Source organism: Mesoplodon densirostris, chromosome 1, assembly GCF_025265405.1.
Source record: "Mesoplodon densirostris isolate mMesDen1 chromosome 1, mMesDen1 primary haplotype, whole genome shotgun sequence".
Lineage (NCBI taxonomy): Eukaryota > Metazoa > Chordata > Mammalia > Artiodactyla > Ziphiidae > Mesoplodon > Mesoplodon densirostris.
Genome location: NC_082661.1, coordinates 40,127,250 through 40,140,361, shown reverse-complemented (window position 1 = coordinate 40,140,361; position 13,112 = coordinate 40,127,250). Strand labels below are relative to the sequence as shown.

The 13,112-nt window shown below is 38.7% G+C and overlaps 1 pseudogene; it reads left to right on the top strand.

Moving 5' to 3' along the window:
- The first annotated feature begins 1,173 nt into the window (after window positions 1-1,173).
- LOC132487951 (rab GTPase-activating protein 1-like) lies at window positions 1,174-2,762 on the top strand (annotated as a pseudogene).
- The last annotated feature ends 10,350 nt before the right edge of the window (window positions 2,763-13,112 follow it).

Genomic DNA, 13,112 nt, shown 5'->3' with positions numbered 1-13,112 from the left:
GCATGACATTAACTATCCTCAAAAATCTTGGTTTTCCTCTAGAAGAGAATGACATTAGAGATCAAACTATGGGCTCCAAAGGTATATTTATAAGCACTGGTGGTAAGCAAAAGTGCTGCTACTGTGGCTGCACTGGACTGCTTTCTATGGTTCACAGTGGTAGTTTCAATTTAACACATTCTTTCATACTTTACTTACTGCTGTATGGTTTCATCAATCACTAAGACTTTTCACATTAACACTTCTAAACAAAATAAAAGCCAAGAGTGGGATATCATGTTTCATCTCTCACACTGGCAAAGATTAAAAAGGTTGATGATGCTCAGTGTTGGCCAGAGGGAAGGGAAACAAGACATTCCCATAAACTGTTGGTGGTAGTGTAAACTGGTATAACACTCTTAAAGAACAACTTGGTAACATCTATTGGTGGTGAAACACCTGTTAACTTAGAAATTCCACTTTTAGAAATTTACCTTACACATAAACTCATATACAAGTATGTATGATTACTGCAACATTGCTTGAGGTAGTGTATAACAGGAAACCATCTAAATGTCATCATGAGGACTTCCCTGGTGGCACAGTGGTTAAGAATCCGCCTGCCAATGCAGGGGACATGGGTTCAAGCCCTGGTCCAGGAAGATCCCACATGCCACGGAACAACTAAGCTCTAGAGCCACAACTACTGAGCCTGCATGCCACAGCTACTGAAGCCCGTGCTCCACAAAAAGAGAAGCCCCTGCAGTGAGAAGCCTGTGCACCTCAACGAAGAGTAGCCCTTGCTCACCCCAACTAGAGAAAGCCTGCACACAGCAACAAAGACCCAACACAGCCCCCCCCAAAATAAATAAATAAACAAATAAATGTCATCATGGGGGGACTCATTAAATAATTATGGTACAACCATACAATGAATGCTGTGGAACCATTAACAAAATCCTGTGTGTGTGTGTGTGTGTGTGTGTGTGCACACAGATACATATTTACACACATAGATATACATATGTTTGCATTCTAATAGCAAATGCCTGGATATAGAAGAAACGATGGTTTTACCTTTGGAAATTTGAATAGGGGAAATTAGATAGAGGAAGACTTTTACTCCTCACTTTATAATCTTTTATACTAATATTAAACTTTAAAAAATACTGTCAATTAAATACTGTCAAATTAAAACAAGGAATAGAAAAGAAGGTTGTGATTACAGCGCAGCAACTTTCTAACAAAGAATTAGCTGCTGACAGATGCTTTGGAATCTTATTAAGCCCAGGTTGAAACGTGAAGAACTGTGACATTTATTTACTGGATATGGAAGCCATGGGAAAGAGCTATGATGGGAGAGCTTATGTTATCACCAGCATGTGGAACACCAATGAACCAATATTTCTGGCACTTAATGAAGAAACTCCAAAAGATAAATGGGTGTATATGACTATGGCAATGGATATGGTAGTCATGGAGGTGATGGAGCCTGTCTATTTTCACCTGGAGACAGCAGTACATGTGTACCCTGCAAATAAGTGATTTTGGCATTTTAGCAGAAAGACTTTCATGGAGACTTTCTTCATGAGGTTGAAACAGTCTGAGGGAAAAGGCCATACCAGTGCTGGAAATGCAATAGATGAGGTGGTAAGTCTATAGCAAGAGTCTGAGAAGGAGGAACGAATCACACTCCTACTAGCAGATGGGGTCCAGTGTCACCCTAGGAGGATGAAGCAGAAGAGAAGAGTGATAATGAACTCTCAAGTGGAACAGGTGATGTTCTAAGCATTGTTCTGAGAAGATCCTATATTCTTGGGGAGAACTGTTAGGAAGATGGCACAATAACCTTGGTGCACGACAGAAAGGGCTATCCTCTGTGGTGAAGAGTGGTGTTCCTGAAGCATTGAGGGCAGAGGCATGGTAATTATTAGTAGGCTGCCATGACAACCAGGCAATGCTGGATAGATATCAATTTCTTATCACAATGGACTCAGCCCAGGAGAGTGTTATTACTAGAGATATATTCATCATACATTTCCTGCACATGATTACTTTAAAGATACCAGAGGAGATGGCCAGGAATCACTCTACAAGATTTGCAAGGCCTACCCTGTCTACGACAAAGACACTGGGTACTGTCAAGGGCAGTCTTTTCTTGCTGCTGTATCACAGCTGCATTTGCCAGAGGAACAAGCATTCTGTGTTTTGGTGAAAATCATGAATGACTATGATTTATGAGACTTCTGCAAAAACAGCTTTGAAGACCTTCACTGCAAATTGTATCAGCTGGAAAGACTAATGCAAGAGCAGTTACTGGACCTGCACGACCTTTTTTCTAATCTGAACCTGGAAGCTCATATGTATGCATCCCAGTGGTTTCTCACTCCTTTTACTGACAAGTTCCCACTCTGCATGGTCTTCCACATCATTGACTTACACTTTGCGAGGGTTTGAACATAACCTTTCACGTAGCCTTGGCTCTCCTAAAGACGTCAAAGGAAGATCTTCTGCAAGCTGATTCTGAAGGTACTTTACAGTTCTTCAGAGTTCAGCTTTTTAAAGTTATTCAGAGATACAAGGCAGAGGAAAATGCAAGAAGTTTAATGGAGCAGGCTTACAATATTAAGGTACCAACCAAGAAACTGAAGAAACATGAGAAGGAATATCTGAAAATGCAAGAGAGTCATCTGCAGCAGGAAGACCCAATGGATAGATACAAGTTTGTATATTTGCAGATAACTTCACCTCTTGCTTTTATACTGGTAATCTTCATAAGCTGAGAGAAAGAAAGGGAAAAAGAAAAAGTAGCTATCAACTACTTTCAAAAATGAGAAAAAGGAAAATGACAAAGTACTGTTTTAGTTGTGCACAGTCACATCCTAATCTACTCTATGCTTTTCCTTCATGGTATATTATATCCTTCAAGACTCCAAAGCAATGCAATGATTTAGTCAAAATATTTGGTTAAAAATGCTAACCAGTTATATTTGTTCAACTCCATTGGTAACTGTGTAAAGTTGAGAGCACCCTAAATGTCCAATACTTAAATTTTAAAGCAACTTAAAATGTTCATTGCCTCATACCACACCTCATGATGTTTGCATGATGCATAATAGTTATAAAAGTCTGTAGTACTTGGAAACATTAAGCTTTTACCAATTTAGAAAAGTTTTTAAACAATTTAAAGGACATTGCCAAACAAGCAAAGCAGGCCTGATGGACTAAAAAATGAAATAGAAAGAAAAAAACTGAAATGGTAGCAAGAATTTTTAACACATTTCTTTTGCTGTTACTTTTCTTATATGTACTCTTTTTCATGTATTATGTAAGCAAGGCGTATCATTACAGTAGAAAAGCAAAAAGAATATAAAGTATACCATAATTCTACCTATCCACAGGTAGTAGAATTTACAACTTGGTGCTGCTTCTTTCCTAAACACACTCTTTCTCTTCCTCTGAACACAACCATCTTTTATCCTAGAGTCCTGTCACTCCTGTCACCGGAGCTTTAATGTTATTAGTTTCTAAGCTCCAAAGCCTGAGGGAGGAAAAGGAAGGCTGAAGAATCCAAAAAGAGTACAGTATAAAGAGGTAAAATGACTGAAATGAAAATTTTTACTTCACAATTTTGCCTTAGGTTAATTCTAAGGCCTAAAAGCTACCACGCAGCCACTCAGTAACAGTCAAGTAAATAAACAAATGTGTCAACAAGCAAAATCGGTTTAATACATATCTATTTAATGTTCAATTTCTCATAAGGATGTCATTTCTATCTTCAGGATAAAAATTCAAAACAGTTTTCAGCTCTTCACATTGGATAATGTGGGCACATATTTATCTCCTGCCTGACACCTTTCCTTTCTGACAAGTTTCTACTCTGCTGCATCACCGTATCTGAACAGACCACTCTGAGGTGACTAGCACCTTATCACTTTACACTTTCCTCACTTCTTATATAATGTGACAGACATTTAATATTTTGTTTTATCCTATGTACTCCAGTTATTGCTCATGTGAAGAACAGATATCTTATCACTGGGATTTGGTCTGAGGGCAGAAACTCCATCACAGTAATTGGCCCAAACATTAAGAGTCTAGAAAGGCCTTTTAAAAAAAAAAAGCCATCCCTCATCTACAACCCAGATCATCAAATGCTTTTCTGCATTCTCCTTAAAAGTTTTGAATTTCTTAAAAAAGGTTTTATTGTATTCACATGTAAAACAAAGAATAAAAGTATCCCAAAATTAAGCACCACTGCTTCATACTTTAAAGAATGCCTTCTAGATTTCCTATTGTTTGCAAAATGTATTTATGAAATAAACATTAAATACTCCAGTTACACGAACAATAACAATTATTTAAAAACTTCAATAATACTTGTGCCTAATATACAAAGTAGCAATGTTCATTATGAAGAGGTTTTAATACAGAGAACATTCTTTTTTCCAGAAACTTTAAGAAAATGGATTCTTTTTCTTTTTTAATAAATTTTTATTTATTTATTTATTTATTTTTGGCTGCATTGGGTCTTCGTTGCTGCACGTGGGTTTTCTCTAGTTGTGGCGAGTGGGGGCTACTCTTCGTTGCGGTGCATGGGCATCTCATTGCAGTGGCTTCTGTTGTTGTGGAGCATGGGATCTAGGCACACAGGCTTCAGTAGTTGTGGCACCTGGGCTCAGTAGTTGTGGCTCGAGGGCGCTAGAGCGCAGGCTTAGTAGTTGTGGCGCACGGGCTTAGTTGCTCCGCAGCATGTGGGATCTTCCTGGACCAGGGCTTGAACCCATGTCCCCTGCATTGGCAGGCAGATTCTTAACCACTCTGCCACCAGGGAAGCCCCCAAAATGGATTCTTTTTTAAAGAACATCTAAGGTTTCTGAATGTTTGACTTTCAAACACCCAACACAGATTTTAGGGGAAAAGCTTTCAGCATTTTTCCCTTGAGGATGATGTTACCTGGGAGTTCTTTATATATATCCTTTATCATGTTGAGAAAGTTCCCTTCTAGTTCTAGTTTAATGAGTGTTTTATCATGAAGGAATGTTGGATTTTGTCAAATGCTTTTTCAACATCAATTGCGATGGTCATGTGCTTCCCCTCCTTCATTCTATTTATGTGGTGAATTACACTGACTGATTTTGTGTGTTGAACTATACTTGCATTTCTAGGATAAATCCCCCTTGGTCATGGTGTATAATCCTTTTAACATGCTGCTGAATTCTATTTGTTAGCATTTTATTGAGGAGTTTTGTATCTATCAATAGATTCACAAGAAAAACTGGTCTGTAGTTTTCTTTTCTTGTAATGTCTTTTTGTCTGGCTTTGGTATTAGGATAATGTCAGCCTCATACAATGAGTTAAGTATTCTTTCCTCTTCTATTTGTTGGAAGAGTTTGAGAAGCAGTCATGTTAATTCTTCAAATGTTTGTAGAATTCACCGAATGGAGTCATCTGGTCCTAGGCTTTTCTGTGTTGGGATATTTTCTATTGTTAATCCAATCTTCTTACTTGTTATAGGTCTATTCAGATTTTCTATTCCTTCTTTAGTTTTGGTAGTTTGTGTATTTCTAGGAGTTTGTCCATTTCATCCAGGTTATCTAATTTATTGGCATATAGAGTTCATAGTATTCTCTTATAATGCTTTTTATTCCTGTAAGGTCAGTAGTAATGTTCCCTCTTTAATTTCTTTTTTTTTTTTTTTTTTTTGCGGTACGCGGGCCTCTCACTGTTGTGGCCTCTTCCGTTGTGGAGCACAGGCTCCGGACGTGCAGGCGCAGCAGCCATGGCTCACGGGCCCAGCCGCTCCACGGCATGTGGGATCTTCCCAGACCGGGGCACGAACCCGTGTCCCCTGCATTGGCAGGCGGACTCTCAACCACTGCGCCACCAGGGAAGCCCCCTCTTTAATTTCTGATTTTAGTAATTTGAGTATTCTTTTTTTTTCTTAATCTTTAGGTTTCTCAATTTGTTGATTTTTTTCAAAGAATCAATTTTTGGTTTCATTGATTCTATTGTTTTTCTATTCTCTATTTCATTTATTTCTACTCTAATTCTTATTCTTTCTTTCCTCTTTATGGCTTTGAACTCAATTGCATACAATATATTAAGGAATTATTTTTTCTCCCAAATGCCTAAAATGCAAGAATAATTAACAACCTCTGAGTCATCAGGCAAAGAGCAGCCTATTTGTTAGATTTACTGTTTAAATCCATGTTAAGAGATCTAATATAATTCACAGAATATTACTATGTCTTTATGAAGATGTTTAGAAAAGGGCAAAGGTCATGGAGGAGAACTACCATAGATTGAATGTTAAGGTTATCTTCTAGTTTATGAGACTTGTGCCAGGCTGAAAGAGAGCAATGCCATGGACCTCTTGCATGTTTACAGGAAAAATTAAAATCAAGCTTCTCATTTTTAGATCATCATGTCATCATGAGACACATCAGAACTTAGGTCTGTTTCTGAAGAAGACAAGCATGACAAGAACCCTGTGATATCCCATGAACACTGACTTCTCCCCTGGAGAGAAGAACATTAGTATAATGTGGGTTTCACAACTCTCCCCAAAGATATGGCTCTTATGTCCCTAAGATTGGCTTTCTAAGGGTCTGTTCAGAATAATTGCCTTCTGCCACGTATGACAAACCCACAGCTAACATCATTCTCAACAGTGAAAAGCTGAAAGCATTTCATCTAATATCAGGAACAAGAAAAGGATGTCCACTCTCACCACTTTTATTCAACATAGATTTGGAAGTCCTAGCTACAGCAATCAGAGAAGAAAAAGAAATAAAAGGAATACAAATTGGAAAAGAAAAAGTAAAACTGTCACTATTTGCAGATGACATGATACTTTACATAGAAAATCATAAAGATTCTACCAGAAAACTACTAGAGCTCATCAATGAATTCGGTAAAGTTGCAGAATACAAAATTAATGCACAGAAATCTCCTGCATTCCTAAACACTAACAATGAAATATCAGAAAGAGAAATTAAGGAAACAATCCCATTTACCATTGCATCAAAAGGAATAAAATACCTAGGAATAAATCTATCTAAGTAGGTAAAAGACCTCTACTCTGAAAACTGTAAGACGCTGATGAAAGAAATCAAAGATGACACAAACAGATGGAAAGATATACCATGTTCTTGGATTGAAAGAATCAATATTGTCAAAATGACTATACTACACAAGGCAATCTACAGATTCAATGCAACCCCAATCAAATTATCAATGGCATTTTTCACAGAACTAGAAAATTTAAAAAATTTGTATAGAAACACAAAAGACTCTACATAGCCAAAGCAATCCTGAGAAAGAAAAACAATGCTGGAGGAATCAGGTTCCCTGACTTCAGACTACAATACAAAGCTACAGTAATCAAAACAGTATGGTACTGGCACACACAAAAAAAACAGAAATATAGATCAATGGAACAGGATAGAAAGCCCAGAAATAAACCCATGCCCCTATGGTCAGTTAATCCTGCTCCTGCACATATATTCAGAGAAAACCATTATTCAAAAAGATACATACACCCCAATGTTCATTGCACCACTATTCACAATAGCCAAGACATGGAAGTAACCTAAGTGTCCATCGACAGAGGAATGGATAAAGAAGTTGTGTACATATACACAATAGAATACTACTCAGTCATAAAAAGAATGAAATAATGCCATTTGCAGCAACATGGATGGATCTGGGGATTATCATACTAAGTGAAGTAAGTCAGACAGAGAAAGACAAATATCATATGATATCACTTATATGTAGAACCTAATAAAAAGATGATACAGGGCTTCCCTGGTGGTGCAGTGGTTGAGAGTCCACCTGCTGATGCAGGGGACACGGGTTCGTGCCCCGGTCCGGGAAGATCCCACATGCCGCACAGCGGCTGGGCCCGTGAGCCATGGCCACTGAGCCTACATGTCCAGAGCCTGTGCTCCGCAACGGAAGAGGCCACAACAGTGAGAGGCCCGTGTACCGGAAAAAAAAAAAAAAAGATGATACAAATAAACTTATTTACAAAACAGAAACAGACTCACAGATCTCGAAACCAAGCTTACGGTTACCAAAGGGGAAATGTGGAGGCGAGGGATAAATTAGGAGTTTGGGATTAACATATATACACTAAGATGTATGAAACAGATAATCAACAAGGACCTACTGTATAGCACAGGGAACTCTACTCAATAACCTGTAATAACCTATATAGGAAAAGAATCTGAAAGAGAATGGATATATGTATATGTAAAGCTGAATTGCTTTGCTGTACACCTGAAACACAACACTGTAAATCAACTATACTCCAATATAAAATAGAAATTAAATTAAAAAATAAAAAATAATAAAGGTTAGAATACCACCACCACCACCACCACCACCCCAAAAAAAGAATAGTTGCCTTCTCTCTGTTTTCATTTGCATCTCCTGCTTAGCGTACACTTCATCTTACCTGACCAGGATCACCTCCATCACCAGATATCTAATCCTACCCAACTCCTTCCTACTCTTCCCAGTGCTTACTATACTTTATTAATTATGGTCATTCAGAATGAGAATCCAAAGTAATATCTAAAGGGTTGGAATCAGAAAATCACCACCTGTGATTTTCTGTTATTCTCAGATGACTTAAGCACAATCAAGAAAAGCACGAGGGCTTCCCTGGTGGCGCAGTGGTTGAGAGTGCGCCTGCCGATGCAGGGGACATGGGTTCGTGCCCTGGTCCGGCAAGATCTCACATGAAACAGAGCAGCTGGGCCCGTGAGCCATGGCTGCTGAGCCTGCGCATCCGGAGCCCACGCTCCGCAACAGGAGAGGTCACAACAGTGAGAGGCCCACATACTGCAAAAAAAAAAAAAAAAAAAAAAAGAAAAGCACGAAAGGACATCTTAAGTGGTTAAGTGGGATTAATAAGTACTTACCCCAATTGGCTTTCTACAGAAAATAATGAAACATTCGTTTAAACAGTAAAAGCATTTATTACTTGAGATGACAGGAAACCCATAGTAGGTATACTCCAGGTTTAATCCATCAGCTCATTAGGATTATCAAGGATTCAGGTTCTTTTCATTTTCTGCTGTGTGATCTCATTGTGTTAGCTTTGTTTTCAAGCTGGCTCCTCTCTGGTTGCAAGCTGGCTGCAGCATATCTAGTCATCACAATTGGACATGTTAGTGTCCAGGGCAGTTGTCTTTTCCTTGTGTGCATCTCTCTCATTTTAAGAATAAAGTTTTTAATATTATATTTTAAATTACTGACGTCTTTTTGTTGTTGATCTCTTTCATCTTTCCAAACCATCAGTAGCATCTATTAAAAACAAAATGTCTGTGTAAAATTATTTATTTTCATAACATTCATGGAATAGTTGCTGAGTGAGGTGGGGATTTTTAGGGGTAGGGTAGAGGGTGGGGTGTATAGGCTAGTGGAAGGTGAGAAGCTACTGGGGCTTAAGTCCAGTAGGAACAGAAATTTAAAGCCAGGAGCAAAAGTTTTGGGTCAGGATTTCTTGGCCTTTTTTTTTTTTTTTTTTTTGGCCTCCTTACTTTGTTTTAGAATTTTTTAAAAAAAATATTTATTTATATTTTTGGCTGGGTTGGGTCTTCGTTGCTGCGTGCAGGCTTTCTCCAGTTGCGGTGAGCAGGGGCTACTCCTTGTTGTAGGACGCGGGCTTCTCACTGTGGTGGCTTCTCTTGTTATGGAGCATGGGCTCTAGGCACGCAGGCTCAGTAGTTGTGGTGCACGGGCTTAGTTGCTCTGCAGCATGTGGGATCTTCCCAGACCAGGGATCGAACCCACGTCCCCTGCATTGGCAGGCGGATTCTTAACTACTGCACCACCAGGGAAGTCCCCACTATGGTGATTTTGATGTTCCACAGGAGAAACGGTTTCTGCAGGTCAGGAATCTGGGCATGGCTTATCTGGGTCCTCCAGCTCAGGGTCTCTCATGAGGTTGCAAACAAGTGGCCCCAAAGCTGCAGTTCTCTCAAGGCCTAACTGGGGCAGGGTGCCCTTCCCAGCTCACCCACATGGTTGATGGTGGGATTTGATTCCTTACTGGATGTTGGACTGAGGACCTCAGTTTGTCCCTGGTTGTTGGCTGGAGGGCCATGCTTAGTTCCTTGATTTACAAACCATAAAATTTTCAAGGTTTATCCACGTTGCGGCATGTACTTTGCTCCTTTTTTGTGGCTGAATGATATTCCAATTGTATTGCCATATCACATTTTATCCATTCATCTGTTGGCTATCTGGATTGTTTCCTTTTGACTATGGTGACTAGTGCTGCTATGAACTTTTATGTACAAGTTTTGTTTGAATATCTGTTTTCAATTCTTTCAGATGTATACCTGCTAGTGTTGGAGGGTCTCCCGCAGAGGTGGGGGTTGGCTGTGACTCACCACGGGGACAAGGACACTGGCAGCAGAAGTTCCGGAAAGCACTCCCTGGCGTGAGCCCTCCTGAGCCCTCCCGGAGTCCGCCATTAGCCCCACCAAAAAGCTGTAGCCTCCAGTGCTTGGGTGCCCCAGGCCAAACAACCAACCTGCCTCCTTACTTCTGAAAGATTTATATTCTGTAATTTACCTTGGTTAAGCTTTCTTAATCTCATATTCTAAAATGTCTCATTTAATCAATAACAAGTACTGTACCACCTTCAAAATATACATTAAGCATTTCATTCACTGAATACTATCTCCTTTCCTTCCAGAATATTTTACTGTGCTAAATGCAATATTCCTCTGACTCAACAGAATCTCCAATCCATTGACAGTTGACTGTTCATTGCCCCATCATTTGTCTCTTTCCTAGAACCAAAAACCTTCCCCAGAAACTTTTTGGGAGACTGACCCTCATATCTTTGTGGCTGAATCACATGCTTTTTCCTAAACTAAAACCGTTAAGAAAAATAGAGTTACCAGGATTGGGTTAAACCAATCAGGATTTTTTTTCTGAGGTGGGGATAGAGTGATCTTCCTGAGAGGTGAATACTTACACATTGATTCCAAGGAAACAGGGGGACTAAATGTTGAGTGGTTAGCCAATAGTAAGTGCTATAGCACTATGTGTAAAATTTATCTTTTAGCCTCAGCTAAAAGCGACACTTTCTGTAGTCACTGCTCATTTGTCATGAATAGGGTAGGCATTAAAGATAGCTCTGCTTCCATCAATCACATTCTAGAACTGGTTCTACTAAATACTTGTTGGATGACTTTAGGTAAGGCATCTACTAACCTACCACAGCCACAACGTGATATAAATGTTGCTCTTCATATATCATGGGATAGCTGGGAAAATAAAATAATTATACTGCATAAATGCAAAGCAATATTATTTTAGCTTCCCATACTGCCTGGTTGTTCTATTTTCATTTATTCATTCATTTGTACACCCTTTCAACAAATAGTTGTTGACAGTATACTTCATGTAAGACATGGAATAAATATTTGGGAATCAAAAAGGTTTTCACCATGGTCCTTGCATCTAAGGTATTAACCAATGAATGATTTAGCAGCAACTACTTTCTCCTGGAGTACAGAATCAGGCAAGTCTAAGATGCCTTACAAGGCAGTGTAAGATGTAAGACAAGAAAGGTAAAGTGGGGTAACGAGGGGTGTTGTTTCTGGAAACATAAAGGTCACTTCAATTGTAGTGTGATCTACCCTATTTACTAAAGTAGCTGCAATCAAGTGTGTGAGTCCAGAGGTGCCTACATTGCTTTTCTAGCTTAGGTATTATTGCGTTTTAATATTTACTGATATATAATACAAGCAAAGCAACAAGATGGGTTTATCCTAGAACAAAACAGTGAAAACTAAAAGAAGATTGGTTCCTGCATGGGCTAGTGAGACAACATGAAATTGCCATTAATGAACTAAGTAAAAAATTGCCTTCCTGATGAACTAATAAACTTGTGTTCTGAAAGTTCTCTATTCTTTGGAATGATAAGAAAACACTCATGGCTTTAAAGTCAGCCAACCAATTGTTTAAAAGATCCAACAGATCAAAAATATTTTTCAATTTTGGAAAACTAACATTTCAGAAAAAAAATAAGATGTTAAAACACAATTGCTATCATCTATGCTTGTTCTTGAAAAATATAGGGGAGAAGAGAGATTTTTACCAGGATTTGGAAAATATTATTTATTACTGTAACAGGATAACAATATATTTTGGATGGAGGGGACTTCTGGAGGAAATTACGTTTCTGAGCAATAGTGCTGGCTTGTTGAAAGTCATTATAGAAAGCATAGAAAGCATATTGGTAATTTAAACTTACCATAATTTTCTATCTGGTTTCTCAAATAGTTCTGTGGATTTAGAACCAATATTTGATGGGAGGGAAGAATTCCCAACATCAAAATCCTAGGATTTGTCAGGACACTAGAAAAGAAGCCTTGTCACTGCAAAATAACTTCCTTAGCAGGGTATAATAGAGAATGTAACACAGCAGGTCACCTCCATTGTTGTGTGGTTCCGTGAAGTTCTATTCATCAACTGAAACACAACTTAAACAATTCAGGTTAGCTTTGATATGCTGGGGAACCATACAGTGGTCAGCTTCTTTGGAGCAAAGCTGTCTTGCAGTCTGCGGAGCTTGTGATCTATGCAGCCTCCACATTCAAGCAAGGTTGAAGGGACTGCCGTTGAAGCATGGATCACTCCAGCTCTGTCCATACACATGGACCCCTCCTCTGTTGGCTTCTTCTACTGCAGTAAAAAACAAGTAAGCACTGAATCATTAACTGACAAAGGAAAGATGAAACAGCAGGGCACTGAGATACTAGAGATAAAACCTTCTTGGCATAGGCACAAAGTTAGCTGCTTAAAGTAGTTGTGAGATAATAGATATCTATGAAGAGCTGGCCATTTGTCAGTTTACTTGATTAAAAGAGAAGTGATAACAAGAAACATTTTAATTCTGCTTACTAAAAGTAACTGATACTTATTTGGGGCCAGGAACTATATAAATCATTTATGTTAACTGTTTCATTTAATCTGCTGGACAATCCCATGACATAGGTATCTTCCTCACTACAGAAAACAATTGAGGCAAAGAGTTTAACTTGTTTAAAATCTCACAGATATTAAGTGATGAAGCTGGAATTTTAAAAGCCAGGAATTCT